At 51.4% G+C, this 23670-nt stretch overlaps 2 pseudogenes; both read right to left on the bottom strand.

The window, feature by feature from the left end:
- Positions 1-814: 814 nt before the first annotated feature.
- On the bottom strand, positions 815-2140 carry LOC144156372 (large subunit ribosomal RNA; annotated as a pseudogene).
- A 13144-nt stretch (positions 2141-15284) lies between these two features.
- Positions 15285-20677, bottom strand: LOC144153749 (uncharacterized; annotated as a pseudogene).
- Positions 20678-23670: the final 2993 nt, after the last annotated feature.

The raw sequence follows: 23670 nt of genomic DNA, 5'->3' as shown, positions 1-23670 counted from the left end.
TTCCCCCCCGACAAACCAGCCCCTCTTAAATCGTCCACCTGTTGGCGAAGCTGAATTACTTGCCCCTCAGCCAAACTCTTCCCGGCGCTCAACGACATTACCAAACATTGCATTTTAAAATAAACATCCATAACCTCGGACCGAACAGAGCAGGGCACCTTATTGCGAGGATCGTTAATAATATTCGACAGTGACTGGCCTAAGGCCGAGCAGACAGCAGCGGGGGAATCTCCGTCCATGGGGGGATTGACGGGAGCATGCTCATCCACGGGATTGACCGGGGGCGCTGAAGCGCCCCCTGAACCAGAGCACGAGGGATTGCCCCGAGCAGCCGCCTCCGCCTCATCCATTGCCGCGACAACTAGATTAACATCTTCCGTTCCAAGAGAGCTACACGTAGGCGAATTAGAACGCACAGAAGAGCACCTGGATGCCATATCGAGATCTATACACAGTGCTAGGTTAAACTACGCAAGTGACAGTGCTGAGCTTCACTGACTTAGCCGCTCCACATACCCCCGCCGCTGGCGGAGGCACGAATGGCAGCAGCTAAGCCTAACTGACAGAAGGGCCCCCAAGGGCCAGAAATGCGCGCTTTGCGCAAACAAGCACAGCTGTGGCTTTCCACAGGAAGGTCCCGACGCTGGTACGGGATCAGCCGCACCGCTTTTTCGGCGGCGAGCCTCGCCCAGTCCCGGTGCAGTGCCATTCCTGCTTCTGGACCCCAGCCCGACCGGCACAGCCCTCAGAGCCAATCTTTTTCCCAAGGTTACGGATCCGTTTTGCCGACTTTCCTTACCTACATTGGTCTATCGACTAGAGGCTGTTCACCTTGGAGACCGCTGCGGATGTGGGTACGGTCCGGCACGAAAATCACACTCCCTCACTCGGATTTTCAAGGGCCGACAGGAGCGCTGCGGACAGCGCAAGAGCCGCACTGCTCTATGGAGCCACCGTCCCTATCTCTGGGTGAACCCATTCCAGGGACTCGATCTCCTTACAGAGAAAAGAAAACTTCCCGCGGCTCCCATCGGCGTCTCCGACCTGGTTTGCGTTGCCGCACTGGGTCCCGAAGGACCGATCTCCGGAGCCGGGTTCGGGACTGTTAACCCGATTCCCTTTTGGTTGCAGCGCGGCGTCTCCGATTCACAGACTGAGCTGCACAAACGCGCCCGCTTCTGAAAGGATTTCTCCTTTCCCTAAGGACCGACTGACCCATGTTCAACTGCTGTTTACATGGAACCCTTCTCCACTTCAGTCTTCAAGGTTCTCACTTGAGTATTTACTACTACCACCAAGATCTGCACCAGCGGCGGCTCCAGGCGGGCTCACGCCCGACACCTTCAACGCTCACCGCAGCGGCCCTCCTACTCGTCGCGGCGTAGCGCTCCCATCCGTTTCGGTTGCACTTCTGCCAGCGACGGCCGGGGATAGGCGCAACGCTAGAGCGCCATCCATTTTCGGGGCTAGTTGCTTCGGCAGGTGAGTTGTTACACACTCCTTAGCGGGTTCCGACTTCCATGGCCACCGTCCTGCTGCCTTAAGCAACCAACACCCTTCATGGGGTCTCATGAGCGTCCCGACTCGGGCGCCTTACCCCGGCGTTTGGTTGATCCCACAGCGCCAGTTCTGCTTACCAAAAGTGGCCAACTTGGCACTCTCATCGCAGCGGGAGGCCTCAAACCGAGAAGGCCTCCCACACACCCATTGAAAGTTTGAGAATAGTTTGAGGACGTTTCGACAAAATGCCTCTAATCATTCGCTTTACCAGGTGCGACTGCTTCCCATCGAGCGCCAGCTATCCTCAGGGAAACTTCGGAGGAAACCAGCTTCTAGATGGTTCGATTGGTCGTTCGCCCCTATACCCGGATCGCACGATCGATTTGCACGTCAGAATCGCTTCCGACCTCCACCAGAGTTTCCTCTGGCCTCGTCGTGCCCGGGCATAGTTCACCATCTTTCGGGTGCCAACGTGTGCGCTCACGCTCCGCCCCGGCGACAAGAGAGCGCCTTTGACGGGCCGTTGCTGCTCCCTGGACCCCTGAGCGGTCCGGGATCGCAACGCGGCCGGCGAAGGACCTTCACGTTTCATGACGCCTTTGGGTTTCAGGAGACTAGCGTCCAGACGGGTCTTTTAGGCTCATCAACCAGCAGAGCGAGTGATGGTCACTGACCACTGTAAATGGACGGCCATACAGGTATGGTCGAAATTTAAGTACTGCCCAAACGACGGCGAGGCACTCCTTTTCGGTGGCCGAGTAGTTGGCTTCCGAAGAGGACAACGTTCGGCTGGCGTACGCTATCACCCTTTCGGCGCCGTCTTGCCATTGCAGAAGAACCGCTCCGAGTCCAACGTTACTGGCGTCGGTGTGAAGCATGGTGGTGGCGTTCTCGTCGAAATGGGCCAAGACCGGAGGTGTTTGCAACCGTTGGCGCAGCTCGTCGAACGCACTCTGTTGCTCGTCATTCCAAAGGAACACGACATCATCCCTTGTAAGGTTGGTCAGCGGAGCTGCAATATGGGCGAAGTCCTGTATAAATCGTCGGTAATAGGAGCATAGCCCCAAAAAGCGCCTCACGGCTTTCTTGTTGGTTGGCACGGGAAACTGAGATACCCCTTCAGTCTTAGCAGGATCAGGTCGAACTCCGGCACTGCTAACCACATGGCCGAGGAACAGGAGTTCCTCGTACCCAAAATGACACTTTTCAGACTTTAGTGTAAGTCCGGCGGATCGTATTGCCTCGAGGACGGATGTGAGACGTTCGAGGTGTTCTTCAAACGTGGTAGAAAACACGATCACGTCGTCCAGATACACCAAGCAAGTTTGCCACTTTAGGCCCGATAGCACGGTGTCCGTCAGTCGTTGAAAAGTGGCTGGAGCGGAACACAACCCGAACGGCAACACTTTAAATTCGTACAGTCCATCAGGCGTCACAAAAGCGGTTTTCTCGCGGTCCCGTTCATCGACCTCGATCTGCCAATACCCGCTTTTTAGGTCCATAGACGAAAAATAGCGGGCATGTCGTAGTCTGTCGAGGGAGTCGTCAATGCGAGGCAACGGGTAGACATCTTTTTTGGTGACCTCGTTGAGTTTGCGGTAGTCCACACAAAACCGTAATGTCCCGTCTTTCTTTTTCACTAAGACTACGGGCGACGCCCAGGGACTATTCGACGGTGAGATGACGTCGTCTTCCAGCATTTGCTGTACTTGCCGCCGTATTGCATCGCGCTCCTTGGGGGCCACACGGTACGGGTTCTGACGGATGGGCCTCGTTGTTTCTTCGGTAATTATTCTGTGCTTTGTCAGATGCGTCTGGCGGACACCTGCCATGGACGAAAAACAGTCCGCATATTGTTCCAGTAGGTCGAGGAGCGCTCGGCGCTTTTCGGACGACAGGTTGGTGCTGACGTCTATTGCGGGATTGGCGCTCGCTGTTGTGGTGGCACCAGTTTGGAGCACGTAACAGCCCTCTGTGCCGTCGACAGCTTCGAAGAAGGCTACAGTAGTCCCTTTCAGGATGTGCTGTCGCTCATTGGCGAAATTGGTGAGCAGGAGATTTCCGCGGCCACAGGACAGGTGCACCAGGCCTCTCGCGATGGCAAAGCCATGGTCGAGGAAGAGCGATGTCTGCAGCTCGGCAACGCCATCGGCAGTGCAAGGATCGTCGCACGCTACTGCGACGAACGCATATGATCGTGGCGGCACACTTACGTCGTCAGCAGCGATACGCAGTGGCAGACGTCGGTGCTCGGTAGGCTGTACTGGAGGCAGGTTCGTCGAAAGGCTCACCCTGCCCTCACCGATGTCTATAACGGCGTCGTATTCGCGCAAGAAATCCATGCCGAAGATTACGTCTTTGCAGCACCGAGGTAGAATGACGAACGTGCCGACAAAGTCGGAGCCCCCCGCACGGGGCACCTTGAGCAATCTTGGCGACGGTACTGGCGATACCGCGGACCCCGAGCCCCCAAACATAAGCTGGATCCAACCGTGGCGATGTGTTTATAGGTGGAGGGTTAGAAACCACGAACGGTGGCCGTCGGAGCCCAGGTCAAGCTCCGGCGGATGGGCTCTCTGTCTGTTCACCAGGCAGGGAGCTCCGGGACCTCTCAAGCTATTAGGGTAAGGTTTGAGACGAAAGTACCCCCGTCCCCTACTTTTTTCCAATGCCACATGGATAAATCAAAACCCCCCCGCAAACCCGATCGGTCCCTGAAAAGGGGCCGCACCGATGTTACGTACCCACCGCTTCCAACTCTCACTCTCCCGAAACCTGATAACTATCCCCGATTCTTGATTATCGAATCCCTTGAAAAAGACAAGCCAGTTGCCTCAATGTCCGTTTTTCTCACTACAAAATTCATAGACGGAATAATCGGTAAACACTACAAAGCCAAAAAGCAAAGAACTGGAGAGTTGCTGGTAGAAGTCACCACCCAGCAACAGGCCACAAGCCTCCTGAGCCAGACCCGTATTGCCGATCTTGGCATCAAGGTCACGCCCCACCGCAGCCTCAACAGCTCGCAGGGCGTGATCTCAGAGTCAGATCTGGCAAACGAGACGGAAGTAGATCTTCTAGAAGGCCTGAGAAATCAGGGTGTGACGGCAGTCAGGCGGATATCCATAAGACGAGATAATAAGGAAATACCTACCAGGCACATAATTCTCACTTTCGACCGTGCAACTCTTCCAGACCATATCAATGCAGGATTCATCCGGTGCTCTGTCCGAGGGTACATCCCGAATCCGCGGCGCTGTTACAAGTGCCAGCGGTTCGGGCATGGTACCAACTCGTGTCGGGGCCAACTAACCTGCGCCAAGTGCGCGCAACAAGGTCATCACTCTGATAATTGTCCTTCTAACCAATTGCTTGGTGTGAATCGCAAAGGACCTCACGGCGCGTATTCGCGAGCCTGCGAGACATTCAAAATTGAAAAGAAAATCATCAACGTCAAAGTCACGGAAAACATCACCTTCCCGGACGCGCGAAAGAGGTTCGCATCTTTCCCCCTGGGGAGGTACGCCGACGCAGCTCGCCGGGGGGCGGAGCGGTACCGCGAGTCGGACCCAGTACCGCGAGTCGGACTTGGTCCCGCCCCCGCCCCCCCCCCAGGGTTGCCCCAGGCAGCCCAACCAGCCTCTGCACCGCTAGCTCACCCAGCAGCGGCTGTGGTGGCAACAACGTCTGTTGGGGATGCCGCTGCATCCACTGCTTCCTCTCCACCGGCCCAAAGCACATGCAAGGGCGCGGAGATGGAGACGGAGGCAGTCGCAGCGACCCCCTCCTCCGCCTCACTGCCGGTGCCATCTGTGGTGCTCCCCACGCCTTCGGCACTGGCAGCGCAGGCAAAGAACACCCGAAAGGGTACAATGTCAAGGGGGCCCAGTCCGCTGGCCACCCCCTTGCCTTCAGATGACGACATGGACGTCGAGCCCTTCCGGCTTCCATCGCAGCGGAAGGAACGGGCTGCGACGTCCAGGTCAGTAGAGAAGGCCAGAAAACCCCTTCCAAGAGTGCAAGCCCCGAAAGACCCTACATAAATAATCACACTCCAGTAGCTCTGAACACATAATAATGGGAAGAGAAAATATTGTTCAATGGAACTGCAGAGGCCTTCTGAATAATCTTGACGACGTGTATGAGATTCTGCGTGCCAATCAGCCAAGTGTAATGCGTGTTCAGGAAACACACCTGAATTCCAAGAGCACAAATTTCTTGAATAGTTATTTGATATACAGAAAGGACAGGGATGGCTGCACGCACTCTTCTGGGGGTGTGGCCATAATTTCCCGGAAATCTTTAGCATGCCACCCTGTCACTCTGAACACTGTCGTTGAGGCTGTGGCAATTCGAACAATAATATTTAATAGATTGATAACGGTATGCTCCATATACATTCCTCCTGATGTTTCACTTTTAAGCTCTGACTTCGAGGCGCTGGTTGACCAGCTGCCCGAACCATACATCCTGACAGGCGACCTTAATGCTCACAACACTCTTTGGGGCTCTTCTCGCACGGATGCCCGAGGTCGCCTTATAGAGAAATTCCTTACATCCTCTGGAGCATGCCTTTTCAACAATAAACAGCCTACATATCATAACATAGCACACAACACATACTCATGTCTTGACTTGGCGATTGGCTCCGCAGTTCTCTTTCCTCTTCTCGAGTGGGGTGTGGGCACTGACCCATATGGCAGTGACCACTTCCCCACCTCACTCACATACATAGGTAAAGGCCCATCCAGTCCATCTTCCCATAATAGGTTCAATGAAGCACGAGCTAACTGGAATACATTTACAGAGACATCCAAACTACACCACACATCCATAGGACACCTACACGTCGAAGAAGCTACCCAACTCCTTACGGCGCACATCCTCGACGCCGCCGAAAAGTCCATTCCCCACGCCTCTGGTGCCCCGCGCAACCAGCGGAGGCCGTGGTGGAATGAGGACTGTAGGCGGGCGCGAGAGGCCCAGAACAAGGCGTGGGGTATCCTGCGCAGGTACCCCACGTCGGGAAACCTTTCATTGTTCAAAAGGGCTAAGGCGATGGGAAAACGTGTGCGCCGTGAGGCAAAACGGGAGAGTTGGCGCTCATTCGTAACATCCATAAACTCTTACACTGACTCTCGCAAAGTCTGGACACGAATACGCAAACTAAAAGGACAACAGACACACAGCCTGCCCCTGGTCAGTACAACAGGGGACAAACTGGAAGACCAGCTAACACACTCGCACAACACTTCCAACACGTGTCCAGTTCAGCACACTACACTAGCACTTTCATGAAACACAAACAATTGGCCGAAAAGAAGTCTTTACGCGATAATGATAAGTCAACCTCCTCTTATAACTCGGAGTTTTCACTTCATGAGCTGAGGACCGCTCTGAGCACTTGTAAACCCTCAGCTCCAGGCCCAGACAACATCACATATACAATGATACAGCACCTACACTCAGACACTCTTCTAACACTCCTCCACCTATATAACAAGATTTGGCTTTCGGGGCACATTCCTCGCTCTTGGAGGGAGGCCATAGTAGTGGCTTTCCTAAAAGAAGGGAAGGACTCTTCCTCTCCTTCTAGTTACCGGCCCATTGCTTTGACAAGCTGCCTGTGCAAGCTCCACGAGAAGATGATAAACCGTAGGCTCGTGTACTTCCTTGAGTACAACGGTCTTCTTGAGAGCTGCCAGGCAGGCTTCCGGGCAGGGCGATCCACAAATGATTAATTAGTTGCACTGGAATCTTACATTAAGGATGCCTTTATACATAGACAGTACTGCATGACCGTATTTTTTGATATCGAGAAAGCTTATGATACGGCATGGCGTTATGGCATTCTTGCAGACCTAAAATCCTATGGTGTGACAGGTAACATGCTTAATACTCTTTCAAGTTACCTGTCCGAACGAACATTTCGTGTCAGGGTCGGTTCGGCACTTTCAAACGTTCACGTGCAGGAGAATGGCGTGCCTCAAGGTGGCGTATTGAGCTGCACCTTGTTTATAGTTAAGATGAACTCTCTCCGAAAGGCACTGCCACCAACCATATCCTGCTTGATGTATGTAGATGACGTTCAAATATCTTTCAAATCATGTAACATATCCATTTGTGAACGTCAGGTCCAGCTAGGGGTAAATAAACTTTCTCGCTGGGCAGATGAAAATGGGTTTAAACTTAATCCTCCTAAAAGTACCTGCGTTGTATTCTCAAAAAGGCGGGGCATCCTGCCCGATCCCGACTTAAAACTCTTTGGTGACTCGATTCCAGTAAAAAAAGAGCACAAGTTTTTGGGTGTGGTCTTTGACGAGAAACTCTCATTCATACCCCACATAAAACGACTCAAACAAAAATGCCTAAAAACAATGAATATTCTAAAAGTACTGTCTCACCAATCGTACGGTGCAGACAAACAACTCCTGCTTCGACTTTATGCCGCGTTGGTGGGGTCACGGTTGGACTACGGAAGCGTTGTGTATGGGTCAGCCACAAAAACAGCACTTAAAATGCTCGACCCAGTGCTTCACTTGGGGCTTCGCCTGTCTTGTGGGGCATTCCGTACCAGTCCTGTTCACAGTCTTTATGCAGAGTGCGACAAATGGTGCTTAGCGTACCAGCGAACTTATGTTGACCTCCTATATGCCTCCAAAATCTCATCAATGAATAACCATCCCTTTAAACCGGTTTTTAATGATACGTCCACAACTAAACTCTTTTTAAACCGCCCATCAATTTCCGTTCCCTTCTCGCAGAGAGTGAGGGACGAGGTGACTATTCATGAGGTCTCCCTCTTAGACACATTCAAATCATCTCACATTGATCTTGTAGCACCATGGCATCTTCGTCCTGTAGCATGTGACTTGTCTTTCGTACAATACAATAAGAACAGGACACCAAGAAGTGGGATTTTGCAGCATTTCATGCATCTGCAGAATAAATACAGGGCTGCAGAGTTTTTCAGCGATGCATCTAAAACGTCCACTGCGGTGTCTTGTGCTGCGCATGGGCCCAATTTTGAAGCATGTAGAACAATGAATGTTAATACAAGTATTTTTACGGCCGAGGCATATGGCATATTTCTAGTTGTAAGTCACATAGTTGAACATCATATTCCTACATCCGTCATTTATACAGATTCGTTGAGCGTCGTTCATGCATTATCATCCGGAAAGTCATCAAAAAACCATGTCATTAATCTTGTCTTCAGAACGATTATGGTAGCTTATTCTTCAAACCTTGGTGTGACTGTGTGTTGGGTGCCAGGCCACTCTGGCATTGGCGGTAATGAAGTAGCGGATGAAATGGCCGCCAATGCTGCACTCCGAAACACAGTCGACATGTCCACACTACCTTACACAGACCTCAAGCCACACATTAGACAACAACTCCGTAAAACTTGGCAAGCAGACTGGAGCGAACAGACAGACAACAAACTACATGTAATAAAACCACACATGGGACAATACACTACTGACTCACACAACAGGCACATTGAAGTTACTTTAGCTAGGTTACGGATAGGCCATACGCATGTAACGCACTCCCACCTGCTCACGGGATCTCCAAGTCCCCTGTGTAGCAGGTGTGGGGAGGGCCTATCCGTAGTCCACATACTCATACAATGCAAGGCACTTGACACAACACGACACAAACACTTCAGAGAACTCTACAGACAACATATTCCCCTACACCCATCTCTGTTTCTAGGTGACGATGCCATGGTTTCTGTGAAACGCGTTTTTAAATATTTGTCAGATGTTAAGTTTTTAAACCTCATTTCCTATCATGCGTAATCACATCTGGCTATACACCAGCCATCACCATTATCTTTATTGATCTTACTATGTCCAGTTTACACATTTTATATCTACCTTTTGTGGTAATCACTTGTTTTCATTAAATAACTTCTATGGCGCTCTTTGCCCTCGTCGGCCTTGCGCCATTAAACACCAACCATCATCATCATCAAAGTCGGAGCCTCCTAGACGAATCCTAGCCGTGCATTTCCCGACTGGTGTCATGAGGTGGCCTCCAGCGGACCGAAACTCAGGCCCGTCCCACGCAGTCTTTACCTTGCGCAAGCGCTCGGCAAATTGCTGGCTCACGATGGAGTAATCTGCTCCGGTGTCCAGCAAAGCGGTCACCTCATGCCCGTCGATAGAAGCCCTGAGTTCAGCACTAGCGCCTTCGTCGGCGTTAAGGGTCATCGTCGTTGTGTGCTTAAACTGCGGCAAAACTGTATGGGCGCATTGTTCGGAACATCCGTTGCGGAACATCCGTTGGTAGCGGAACATCCGTTGGTTGACATCGGCGGCGCTGGAAGGTCTTCCGAGCTTCTGCAATCAGCAACCTTGCCTCCCCAGGTCGCTTCGTCTAGTTTCCCCGCCGGGGGCTGGAAAAATGTTTAGAGAGGTATACGCCTTTTTTTTTGCTTGAGGCCGTTCCCCTGGATCAAGTCAAGACCGTCTGTAACTATGCAGTAAACGAGCAGTACTAGGAGCGATTGTTTCGTAAAACACCATCTATACTGTTAACTAACAAAGACACAATAAGACGGAATCAAACACCACGAGTGTGGTTTCGTCACAGTGATAGACCCTATGGTTTGAAGCAGGATGTTCTGCTAGGTTAGATCCTACGCCGTATTTTCTTTTCCTTCGGTGATAGACCCGCGGCGTCGTTGTTTCTATCGCTACGCACTGGATAATGTGCGTAGTCCAGTCGTAGGTGTTTTTTTTTAAGACGATAGTCTTCCTTGGGCTTCTCAAACGCGAAAACTTTGGTCTGTGTGCCTGTCTGCCCCTCGATTCAGTTACCCGGCGAAATTATTGAGGGAGGCGCTTATATTGCCATTACACTTACATGCAGTAAATTCATAAGCATGCTCCACCGTTTAGCGAAAAGATAATATTAGGCTTATATAAAGAAAAAAAAACATCCCCCTCGCGAGGGGCACGATCAAATGCAGAGCATTTCTGCGGGGGGCGTGCCTGCAAGTCTTATGGATTACGTATTGGTTGTTGTTGTCGTAATTGTTGTCTTCCAGCGTAGACATTGTCGATGAAGTCGATGGTGAAACGTGAAACGTGCCGTGAACCCCTTGCCGCGGCTATTACGCAACGTGGAGAGGCTACGACGCAACGTGGCGCGGCTATGACGCAACACAATCCAACACAATGCACTTTAATCCAAACCAATCCAAATTCAATCCAAGCCAAGCAAAGCCAAGCCAAGCCAATCCAATCCAATGCCCTTCGCGATAGAGTGTTATAGCGCCGAAATCGCGCCACCACATGAACGCGAACCGAACGCGGCGAGAGAGGGTGTTGCGAGCGGAGAGAAGGCGAGGAGGACGCGGGGGAGAGGGCGCACCTGTGGCCGACGGTTGAATGAGTCAAGGATATAAAGCGCGTGCGTAACCTTCCATTTTGTGTCGGCTCCGTGGAGCAGTCGGTAAAGTGCCGTGTACCTTGCGTTCCGCCCGCAGAGTCATGGGATCGAAACCTGGCGCCGGAAGGTATTATTTCTTTATATAGTGTAGGTTGCGGACTACGTAGTGATGCGGACTACGGACGCCAACGCGGGTGACATCGTGAGTTACTAAAATGCTCTGCATTTAAAACCGGACGTCGGGGCCGTCTCGAGGGGCGCGACGGGTCGGCGGGAGGTGCGGTGCTGGAGACGGTGAGCGGGATCGACGAATAGGCGACGTGGTGTTGCGTGCAGTGAGGTAGTCGGCGATTTCGGTCGGCCGCTGGCCAAGACGGGGAGGAGGAGTAGCTGGAGAGAAGCCACGTAGTCCTATCTCGCGGTAGGGGCCCCGTCTGTAGACGTGGCCAGGCTCACCGCAGTGATAGCACAGGGGTTGCCTGTCAGCTGTGCGCCACAAATCCGTTTTGCGAACCCGGCTCGGTGGGAATTTCGGCTGCGAAGTGGGCCACGACTGCACAGGCGGGGGTGGCTGACGGAAAGGGACAGTTGGCATGTTTGGTGGCTGCTGACGCATTGCTGCTGCGTAGCTTGCGGGGCTCTCTTGCACGGGCGGGTCGGGAGGTGAGAATGCTTGGCGCAGCTCTTCGTGCACAATCCTGGCCACGGAGGGCGTCAGCTGTGGAGTCGCAATTCCAAGCTTGCCTAGCTCTTCGCGCAAGACCGACCTGATCAGTTCCCGCAAAGAGCTGTCATCGCTCGTCAGGCTGGCAGCGGTTCCGGGAGCGTTGGCGGACCTCCGAGAATACTGACGACTGCGCTCCTGCACAGCCCGCTCGATAGCCGTGGCCTCCCTGATGAACTCTTGCACAGTGCGTGGTGGGTTTCGGACAAGGCCGGCAAAAAGCTGGTCCTTGACGCCGTGCATAAGGTAGCGAAGTTTCTTCGCGTCCGACATGGCAGGATCAGCGCGGCGAAAAAGGCGTGCCATGTCCTCGGCAAACATGGTGACACTTTCGTTAGGTTTCTGGATTCTCGACTCCAGCAACCGCAGCACGTTCTCAGGACGATCCGGGTCGGAAAAGGCTTCCTGAAGCTCCTGGCGGAAGTCGGTCCAAGACGTGAATGTAGCCTCATGGTTCGCGTACCAAATACGAGCGCCGTCTTCCAACGAGTAGTACACCTGCCGCAGTTTGAGCGCATCGTCCCACTGATTAAAAGTGGCAACACGCTCGAAGTGAGCAACCCAGTCTTCCACGTCCTCGAAGGCATCCCCGTGGAATTTATTGGGTTCGCGAGGCTGGTGAATTACCACCTGTGGTGTGGCCATAATGGGAGCTTGCGGGGGCTTACGGGTGCGGACGTTGGAAAGACCCGGTAATTCAGGAGAGAGACCGAGCTTGCGCCGACTGCTCCGATGGACTGGCGTGTTGATGAGACACGGCCTTTCTGGGCTGGCGCCGGACAGGGATCCAGGCATAAGAAAATCCGGCTCCTCCACCAGTGTTGCGTCTTAGTAGACGGAGGTGTAGACAGCAGGATGGTGATGTACCTATTTATTAGGCGTAGCGCTACACCGAAGAGTAGAGGCAGCACGGCGAGACTCAGCGAAGATGGCTGAATCAGTCTGGGCCGCGAGCGGTGGACCCACACATTTACGTCGTCGTCTTCAAAAACCTGGTTGGCCGAGAAGCACGGAACGTAGCACTAACTGGGGATTGAACCTTGCACGGTGATCGCACACATCGCAAGCAGGGCATCGCGGCTTGACAAATATCCACGTATATATATATATATATATATATATATATATATATATATATATATATATATATATATATATATATATATATATATATATATATATATATATATATATATATATATATATATATATATACAGCACATCAGTTTGACCACGGAGATTTATTGTTTTGGAAAGATTATGAACAAATTCGATTAACTGTGTTCTTGTTGATAAGTCTCGGCGGAACCCACGCTGTTGGTGTAGTAATATGTTGTGTGCATCAAAGTAGGCCATGAGGTGTTTGGTAATAATATTCTTACGTGGTGGCAGGGCGGGTGACATTAACCATGGATGGTGCTGAAGCGATCTATTTCCAAAAGCGATGCAACCTATTTACAATTCGGCCATCACAGCTCTTGCAATGTCCCGTGCCAACCGTCTTCATCTTCGTCGGTATGGGGTGACCATGGCGCTAAGCTGCCCTGTCCACTTCAACTTCTTGTCGTTATACTTCCCCCAGACGAAGCCGATCATCCCAGTCGAGGTCCCCGTCAATGAACCAGCGCGGTGAAGATCAAATGAATATAAACAATGATATCCTTGCCGCCGCCGATGACGATGACCGAATGATGAAGATTGGCCCCAGGACAGCGAGGCCCGCCGACGCCACGAAGGAACCTCAGAGCACTTGGAATCACACTGGAGGACTGGGCAAGGAAACGTCTGCGGCTTCTGGTCGCGCCACAGCTATTCATGTCGGCTGGTATCGGTGGATCACGGGCAGGGGACACCGGGCTGGGAATTGGTCAGGTCATTTGCTCACCGGAGCTAGGGTGGGCAGGAGGTCCTTGTGCCTTGAGGTGGTCGCTTCAGGAATCTAGACGGGGCGAAGCTGGAGGACCCCGATGGGGATGAACCCACTCCTCCACCAAAATATTACGTGGCGGCAGGACGGATTACATGAACCATGGGCGGTGCTGAAGCGATCTAATTAAAAAAGAGATGCAACCTATTTACAATTCGGCCATCGCAGCTCGTGCAATGGCCCGCGCCAACCGTCTTCATCTTCGTCGGTATGGGCTGACCATGGCCACTTCCTCTTCGTGTCGTTACAATATGCTCGAGTAACTTTGAACATGTGCTGATAAGCTAAATAGGGCGGTAGTTGCGCTCGTCCAAAAGAGCATGAACAGGGGTAATTTCAGCCCGCTTGCTTCTACGCTCATGGGAAAGACCACTGCGCAGGGACGACTGAAATATTTTTGTTAAGAAGTCAAATGCTCATTCAGCGTATCTGTGCCGAAATGTGGGTTGTATGCCATCAGGGCAGGGAATTTTTCTGGCATTTATATTACGTAAAAGATTTAGGGCGCCTTCTTCCCTAATAACCACATCCTCAATCGGCTGCTGAAGTAATGACGCAGAAAACTCGAGAAAAATACCATTGTCTTTAGCAAACACAGAAGCAAAAAAGGAATTGAAAACATCAACACGTTGTTGAGTAATTTCAGAGAGCTTCTGGGAGCTTTCCGGGAGAGTTATATAGTACAAGAACTTCGAAGGGGCACCCGCCGCGGTGGCTCAGTGGCTAAGGCGTTGCGCTGCTGAGCACGAGGTCGCGGGTTCGATTCCCGGCCGCGGCGGCCGCTTTTCTGACGGAGGCGAAAAGCAAAAACGCCCGTGTGTACGAGATTTCGGCGCACGATAAAGATCCCCAGGTGGTCAAAATTAGTCCGGAGCCCTCCACTACGGGGCGCCTCATCGCCTGCGTTGCGTCGGCGCGTTAAACCCTACAATCAATCAATCAATCAACTTCGAAGGGGCTTCTTTCAAATACTTCGTCTATGTCACATGAAAAAATCTATGTCTGAATTGCTTGATCATAAGTTTCAGTTTGTGTCTCATTGAAGTAATGTGAGCTGTTCTTTCATTGGAACGATTTTTCGCACAAGATTTTTGTTTTTGCATGAATGATTTCCCTGGTAATCCAGTGTTTGTTTTTACGAACGCGTTTTGTAATCCTGGCTACATAGCTGTCTATGGACTTCACCGCAACATTCGAAAAGTAATGCCATAACATCTCATTGCTGTCGGTGCTACAGCCCATTTTCTAAAGGACCATAAATTCATCAAAGTCGAAGGCAGTCCAAAGTGGACACATCATCGGCAGCCGCAAAATTCAATACAGTGCTGAATGTGCGTTTACCCGAGGTGTCTGGGGACATTGGTAGGTGCGTTACTACCATTATGTGGACTGACAGGCCCTCCACAACTTCACAACCACTGAGAAACGGCAACAGCCTAGGTAACACGAAAACCAAATCAAGGATAGATGACCTTGTAGTCGCTATCCTAGTAAAATCGGTGAAAATTTACGTTAGACCTCACAGAACACAAGCAGTAATAGCTGCTCAGCACTTGCCACTTGTTCCGCTCTAGGAGACTGGGATAGCCAAGTAACGCCTGGCCGGTTGAAGTCCCCTAATAATACAACATTATCTTGAATACTAAAATTGGAATCCAGGAAAGTTCTCAGCTCTCTGGTTATATCTAGAGAAAAATTCGGCGCTCCATAAATAACCCCAATATACACAGTTTAAACCACTCATTTGGTGTAATCATCGCTGATATTGAGCTGTGTACCCTTGAGTTTAGAGCAATTTTTCAATACTTTGATTTTGTCCCTGTAATCTGCTACTTTCAAGATGACCTGTCGGTCTCGTTCAGGTATTTTCTTTCCTAGACGGCGCATTCTCTCAATGGACCTCAACTTTGAGCTGAGTACTTTGCCAAGGATTTCATCATTCACCTTTCTTAAGAGTACTGCCTCGTCCTTAGATTCTTCGTCCTCGACTCCGCGTACAATGAGATTGTTGAGTCTAGAACGATTTTCCAGGTCATCGACCTGCCTGGCAAGCGCCGCGAATTCGCTATCATGGCGACCAACACTTTATTCTATTGTGTTGCAAGCCGGTTCTGAGTTTTACCTAGTTCCTCAAGTTGTTTGTCAAAAGTCTAGCCTAACCTGCATGCCAGAAATGCAGCCATCCGTAGATGTCAGCTTTGCCCGGATTGCATTACTTTTGCTAGTAATTTACTCTGGTTGAATAATTTTTCCTTCAGCATTTTTTCAACCTCGGGCCCTGGGATTTAGTGTACGTCACCGAATAATTTCAGTAACAGGCTTACAATTGAAACACAGCCATTCAAGCACAAATATGATGGACACGAAAAGCAGAAACGCCCGTGTGTTCGGGATTTCGGCGCACACTGAAGATCCCCAGGCGCTCAAAATTAATTTGGAGCCCTCTACTACGGCGTGGCTCATCGCCTGTGTAGTGTCGGCGCGTTAAACCTCATAATCAATCAATCATTCAAGCAACCCCGAACAGTATGTTTTCACGGAAGCACAATCAAGCGGGTACCGTTACTACAAAAGCCGTCATTTTCCGTCACAAAACTGCACAAGCAGAGGCTCGTAAGGCGATATTGTCGTGGTGGTGCTGGAGTGTCCATTGAAGATTGAGGTGGTGGCCCTCGCTTTTATCTGCTCCGTGCGGCTTGTTACCGGGGGAGTGGGGGAGGCAAGGAGGATGTCATGGTACTGCAAAAGGGCACGCAGTCGACAAAGTCCACGTGGCACAGCATCAATGTTGCCACAGGCGATCTAGCTGCTCGGTGAATGCGTTTCGTGAAGGTTTGTGCCCACTGTGCATCGGGGCTTACTCGTTCCGTTGTTCGGCAACGACAGGGGGCGGTGCTGCATCCGCGAAGATCCATTAAGTCAATACCTGCACAAGCAGAGGCACATAAGGCGACATTATCACGGCAGTGCTGCCGTGCCGTTTGACACTTATCTAGTTACTTTGCAAGCACTTGTTCATTGAAAACGCCTGCTTTAATGGTAATTTTGAAAAGTAGCATGGCAGCAGCCCAAGCTGTGCTTCAAGAGGCCATTAGTCTCGCCTTGAGTTAATCTCATTTGCATCGCATTGGGCTTTCTTGTTCTCAATGCCAAAAAAATCCTTAATCGGATGCGTAGCTCTCTCGTCCTAGCATCCGAAAACGAAGCAGCTCGGTACGTGTGCATGGCCTGGGCGGTCTCTGTCATAGCTGCCTTGTAGATACAGTGTAAATGCATCTTTCTGATATCTCATGAATGGAGTCCTCTGTCCTGTGGCCACATAACACATTTGGTGGAGTGCGCGGGTTAATCCGCATTATGGCTCCAGCTTCGCGCGTCATTGGAATCGCCGCAATCATCAAAGGTATGTGAACCCTTTCGAAGAGTCTCAGCCCCACCGGTACCATTACTCTACCATGCCCTCGCCTCATGGCCCGAACCTGGGACGAGCAGATAACTACATGTGATCAGCCGACCATACCGTGTCCCCCCTCTCTGGTCCGACATGATTCCAAGCACGCACCGGTTCGAGATTGCCTTGTGCACAACGCTGCTACGGGGCCAGTAATAATGAAACTAACCTCGTCATCTGTGGTGGCAAGGATTTCACTGTATATTAAATGCAGAGCATTTCTTTAACTCACGATGTCACCCGGCGTTGTCGGCGTTGGCGTGCCTCGGCGTCCGCAACAGCCATTCCAGGTGCGCCCTCTCCCCCACTCCTCCTCGCCTGCTCTCCGCTGCTCCTCGCGTGTTCTCTGCGTGCTCGGATCGTGTTCAGCCACAGGTGGGGCGCGCATGCGTCGTAGTTTGGCGCGGGAGCAACAACAGTTGTGGCGTGATCGTGACGTAGTGGTGACGTGGTCGTGGCGCGGTCGTGCCGTGATGGGGCGGTTCTCGGCGTTCGCTCTCGCTGTCAATTTCTTTCGAACCAGATAAAATCGAATATGTGCGGGGCTCCAATCCAGTCATCGCCTGCGCTCTCTTCAGATGCTGTCGAACAACCAACAGCAACAACTGCAACATTAACGTAACCCAACCTACTTAACGTCGTGCGCCACCCGAAAATGCTCTGCATTTGACCGTGCCCCTCGCGAGGGGGATGTTTAAAAGCATCACTGTAAAAGAACTGGCAGATACAGATAGAGAAAAAGGTTTAAACGAGTACAAAAGTCAAGAGGATAGAGAGTGAACTATGTACAGTCGTCAGCCATGTGCAACGCGCTCGTCCTGTCATGCACAGTCCCGCATACTCACAGGAGTACGAAGGAGTGGTCACAAAGATAAAAGTGAATTGCACGAGCGGCAGGGAAGCCGCAAACTCGTCCTTTTTTAATGTTGTTTTTAGGTTAACTTGGTCATGTTCAGCCAAGGTTCTGCTATAAATAACGCAGTCTTTGGCAATCCACCTTACTGGAAGAGTGGCAAGATTTGGTCGGTCATTTATAAATAATAAAAGTAAAAAGGGGCCCAGTACACTCCCCCGAGGAAATATGGAATTAACAGTAACAATCTATACTGTCTTTTATTTGGACAAACTGCTGACGAGTTTTCATCTATTTTGTTCTCATCACATCATCTAGCTAATGCGGAATCGACTGGGACGGTCGCTTTCAAAAGGGGCCCGTGTCATGAGACGAACTGGTGAATAGAACATTGAGCAACTGAGGCAAAATAATGTAAACCACCGAAGCATAACCGGTTGATATTCGAGATGTAAAATAAATGAATCGGACGTAAGTCAAGAGGAATTTTGAGTACCCAAGTGTGGAAATAAAATAAACGGGGAGAGCTACTCAGCGAACCACAGCCAAGACTACGGGCCCTGGAAACTCGCTTGATCTCCTTTGGGACGTACCGGAAGGGGTTAGGTTGAAGGGAATCCGAAGGAGGAGAGATGGGCCTGTTGGAGTTGGGAAGAAAAGGGGGCTTCTGATCCACAAATGTCTGACTTCTTTTGCGTCCTGATCTCTCCCCTGTGGATGGGCATCATGCTGCAACTTCAGACTTTTTCGGCCCCTGCAGCGAGGTTGCCTCTCATCCACCGGTGCTGCTTGCTGGGCTCCGACCATCGAAGACAGAGAAAACCAATCAGGGGTAGCAGGCTGGGACTGTCCCGTGACACTTCGATCCACAGCCCAAACACTCCAGTGGACCGCGACTAGCGGTAGTAACGATTGTTCGAGGACCTACTAATCCGGGTACTGAGCTGATCAAGGCATTTCGCGGTCTCCGGGCACCGTAGTATGTCTGGCGAACTATTTTAAATAATCTGGATAGTCTCGGTCGGCAATACCTGATTTATATCTTCCTTTCGCCAACTCTTCCCCCACACGTACCGGACAGGAGTCTTCAGACTGCCACAAAACTAAGCAAAGGAGGTCGTTCTGGTCCTACTAGCCGGTACTCAGCTCGGAGAGTTTAGCCGCTCTGTGTACTTTGCTCGTTTACCTTAAAAGATCCTCACTAAGCTTTCGGCACCGACCACAGCGTCCCCTAGTATCAGTTCATGACGAGGCCACCATAAGCCCACTGCGAGGACCTGCTTTTGCGTGACCAGGAGCGTTCGCGTCGGCAGCCAGGGGCATGTTCCCCGTGGAGGAGGGTCACAGCTTTTTCCGCAGCATTTTGGTCCAATTCCAAGACAATTTCGGTAGCCACCCAAGCTGTCCGCACCTGCCTCTGCATCAGGCAGCGGTCTATTGGACGGAACTGGTCATCAAAACTCTGTGAACCGGCTGCACGCTCCCTTGACCTTCCAATACCCACTCACTCAACCCTGTCGTTTCAATTGACCAAAGCCAGGCTGCCGAGACCACTATTGCTAAGTCATCTGGCGGGAGGGGGCGACGAGAACGCCGACAGTCGGCTCCCCCGCCTTGGTGAAAAGGAGTGGAACGTAGCTCTGTGGCCCCAGCCTCCGACGTCGAAGAAGCGCTATGTGTGCGCGTACTGTGGTGGGTTCTGACATGGCCGCCATGTAAATACACTGGAAATACATCGTTTGCCTACGTTATGGTTCAGGGCCTCTGTTCTGCCGCCGCGTAATAACTTCAGCAGGTGTATACAGTCTAGAAGAGTGCTCTGGGCAGCCAGCGTTCAAATGGCTGGTATCGACTAAATGGTACGACCCTCCAGGTGGGCGGCCGAGAAACGTCTACTTTGCAGGAAAAGCCCTGCTAGTTGACGCTGGTAGTGCGGCCGCCGACGCTTTGGGAGATGTGGAGCGATTGATTTAAGTAATGGTGGGGTGACAGGGGGGCATAACTTTAATGACTGCGACAAGATGAGGCGTGGCGCTATAGAGGGACGGTTAAAGGGCCGGTTTGACTGTGCATTAATGGGGACTGTAGCTGCGTCGTCCTCTGCGAAACGAGCGTACAAGCAGTGAGAGATGGTATAGCAGATGATGCGAAATACGAGCAATGCTCGAACAACAGAGGCGTCTGATACCCATCATATAAGCTAGGTACGCCCGTCTTGATGTTTGTCTACCAGAAAAGCCTGTGTGACAGCGGCTACCGAACACTACCGTGCAGCCTGGTACCGTAGAAGTCAGCTGTCAAGTTGGTGATGCACATCAGGGTTGCGTGGAAGCCTGTGATAGCACTTTCGTCAACGCCTTTTAGTAGGCTTCTAATGTTGGTGTAGTCCTTCCTATAAAGGGCACCCCAAAGGCACATGGACTGGTTTTAAAGACTGGAGATGCATCTGGCGTGCTACATGTGCTCGTGGCAATCCACACGTCCATCTTGCCGTCGTAGCTGGGGTGTGAGTATCGTCTCGGTCAGCTTGATATCCTTCGCCCGTAAGTTGGATTCACGAAGTTCTGGACTGTCGTTGTCAGTTGGAACGGGTGCCACTGGACGCAAGACAGAGCACTGCAGTATGCGGGGAACAGAGTTGTCTAGAAGGTACTTCTCAGCCGTCATTCGGTGATGGCAGTAACGTGTAACAGCTGCCAGGGGCTGGGCTATCGGCCCTTGGGACGGTCTGTGCAGCAGACGCGACGTGCTGTACGGCTGTGCCATGATGTCGCGTAGTGCCACCAGGTGAACCGTCACCTCTGTTGCGCTGCAAGTCATAGCGGAGGTTTGTTCCTCCAGTCGAAATGAGGCTGTCCATTGTTGCAAAGTTTGCAATGAACACACGACGTGGACGCGTCTGAGCCTGCAGACCTTGAATTCGATAATTGATTGATTGAAGGGTGTAACGCACCGGCGCAACGCAGGCGAAGAGGCGCGCCATAATGGAGGGCTCCGGATTAATTTTGACCAGCCGGGGATCTTTTTGACCAGCCGGGGGAACCAGCTGGATTAATTTTGACCAGCCGGGGGAACGTGCGCCGAAATGTCGTACACACGGGCGTTCTTGCTTTCAGCCTCCATCATAAAAGCGGCCGCTGCGGCCGGGAATGGAACCCGCGTCCTCGTGCTCAGCAACACAGCGCCATAGCCACTGAGCCACCGCGGCGGGTAGACCTTGAAAGCAGCGCAGCCATGAAATTGATCAGTGTGTCACCACAACAAAATTTGTGAGATTCAAACAGGCTGCTGTAGAGGCTAAAAATCTCGATAACAGACTCCTTTAGGTTCTCTTATGTACGTGGTCCGGATGTTGGTAGCCAGAGCTGGTCGAGGAGCCTGTCTGGTAGTCGCATCGCTGAGAAGTATCAAGGCACTTCTTGGCTCAACACATCGTCGATGAAAAAGTGGCTGTCTATCTGAAGAAACCTTATGCCGCAAAGACGAGCACAGAACTCCGGGACCCCGTAAACCTGCGTGAGCTCTGTACATCCGCTCACTGTCATGCCACCATCGTCATGCGGAGCTTCTGGGGCAGCAGCCAAGGCGTCCAAAAGTGGAGGATTGGTGGTGGTAACGGTTGTATGTTCTGTTGCCATTGATGTCGGCTGAGTTCCCATACATTAGTCAAGAGCAACTGAGTGTGGACTGTGGACTCATTGTACATCAAGTTGTAAGCCCAGAGCCATGCATGACAGTTGATATGTTAATTTTGCGAAATAGTACATACCTACAGAGTCCCAGATATCCGCACAGTTCAAGGGTACATTGCATTACGTGGTATTAGCAGAAATGTATGCTGCTGCAACGCGTGCTGCTAGATGCGCTGGGGCCTTTAGTGAATTGTATGACATGCACGAAGCAATTAAAAAATCAATCCAGAACAAAAAATGCAAGCACTAGCAGGGCTCAGCACAAGAAACCTGTGACCGTACTCTGAATCTAGTGTGCATCCGTGTTTGGCTCCTAAAATATTACATACGGACAGAGCACCACACACTCACTGTAGGCCGGCGCCGACATTTATGAGGAGGAACATACGAGATTTCGCAAGATATTTTGTGGTTGGCTGAGCAAATTCTGGGTGATATTCGCGTTTTCTTCCCACTAACCCCCATGCAGTGGTGGTAGCTATGCCTTCTTAGGGACTTAGCCGGTGGCAAAAGTATTGTATTTTTACCTTGATATTTTGTAGAAGATGCTAGGGCATACAATGCCCAAGCTTTTGTTTCCAGCGTCACCAATCACCAGGGACAAGAACTCACCGCCGTTACGATTCGCACCTCACAGCCCACCACAGCGGAAGAAGTCGCTATTGCCCTCGCGTTACAAACCACAGAAGATTATATCACGATCCTAACAGACTCCCAATCAGCCTGCCGCAACTATCTCACCGACCGCATCTCTCATCAAGCCCTGCGAATTTTACGTCAGAAACTCCATCTGCCCCTGGCTTATATCGTATGGACTCAAGGTTACATGGGATCAGAAGGCAATGAAGCGGCGCATGCCGCGGGCCGCGAACATGTACTCCTGGCCTTTACCGACTGCCCTAATAACTCCCTCCCCTTCGCCCCGCCCCCAACCCTGTCCACTCCACTCCTCACATACACAGATATCTTCGCCCACTATAGGCTACAATGACAGAAATATTCACCTCCTCACCATACTCTCATCAGGACCGACGCAGTTACACTACGCAAGCTGCAGACAAACACCTACCCCTACAATACACTGTACCACGCCATATTCCCTACCCAATACCCAGCCACGTGTCACTTTTGTCCAAACATAGGAACTCTCCACCACATTACCGTAGAATGCCCCAACACCCCTACCCAACCGCCACTCCCCAACATCACCACACAGCAGTGGGTGGAGTTGCTGGCCAGATCCGACCCCTCTACCCAGCGCATGCTGGTACAGAGGGCAACGTGAGCAGGTCACCTCCAAGGCATCCTGGATTGAGGACGCCTCTCACCGGGCGGGCGCCCTAACATCGCGCTTGCTGTCTTGAACAAAGTTTATTCAATCAATCAATCAATCAATCAATCAATCAATCAATCAATCAATCAATCAATCAATCTTCCGTCGACAATAAAAACAACTACATATCTAGCAGGTATTATGTGCGGGTCCTTGTCCAATTCTTTTCCTCGACAAATAGGACTCGAACAAGATTGTTCTTGCCACTGAAAGGCGTATAATAGTTCGGGCCTGTCGCCGTAACAGCTGACGCGGTAAAGTCTGCTCTGCGCCGTGTTGGCTCAGTGCCTAAGGTGTTTTGCTTCTCAGCGGAAGGACATGGCTGCCTACCGGGCGCAGCGGCTGTTTTTCTGTTGTCGTGGAAAAAGAAAACACCTGTCTGTCATAATTTCGAAGCATTTTGAACATACCCAGGTGGCGAAATTATTCCGGAGCCCTTCACTATAGCGTCACTCATAACCTAGGTGCTTATTCGACGTCTGAAACCTACTCGAATTTTTAAAGCCATCTTTACACACAATGGCATACCTTCAGAGTAAATAATTTAACATTGTTTGTTTACACAATCTGACACGGGCAGTGATGAAGTGACCGTGCAGCCGTTTCCCCACCCACAGGTAAAAGGAAAGCCGATAGCCGAAAGGTGGGACCGATCACATGGTAAGCTGTATGAGAGCGCAAATCCCCAGACAACCAGTTGGTTCCTCCCCGCCCGCTCAGCTCGGCCGTAGTAGTAGCACAAAAAACTGCCGGAGCAGGGACTTGCCTCGCTATCAACGAGCGAAGTC

The sequence above is a fragment of the Haemaphysalis longicornis genome, unplaced genomic scaffold, assembly GCF_048455015.1.
Source record: "Haemaphysalis longicornis isolate Haplotype H1 unplaced genomic scaffold, Haemaphysalis longicornis Haplotype H1 scaffold_1, whole genome shotgun sequence".
Lineage (NCBI taxonomy): Eukaryota > Metazoa > Arthropoda > Arachnida > Ixodida > Ixodidae > Haemaphysalis > Haemaphysalis longicornis.
The sequence above is the reverse complement of the archived record's forward strand: the minus strand, read 5'-3'. Positions and strand labels throughout refer to the sequence as shown.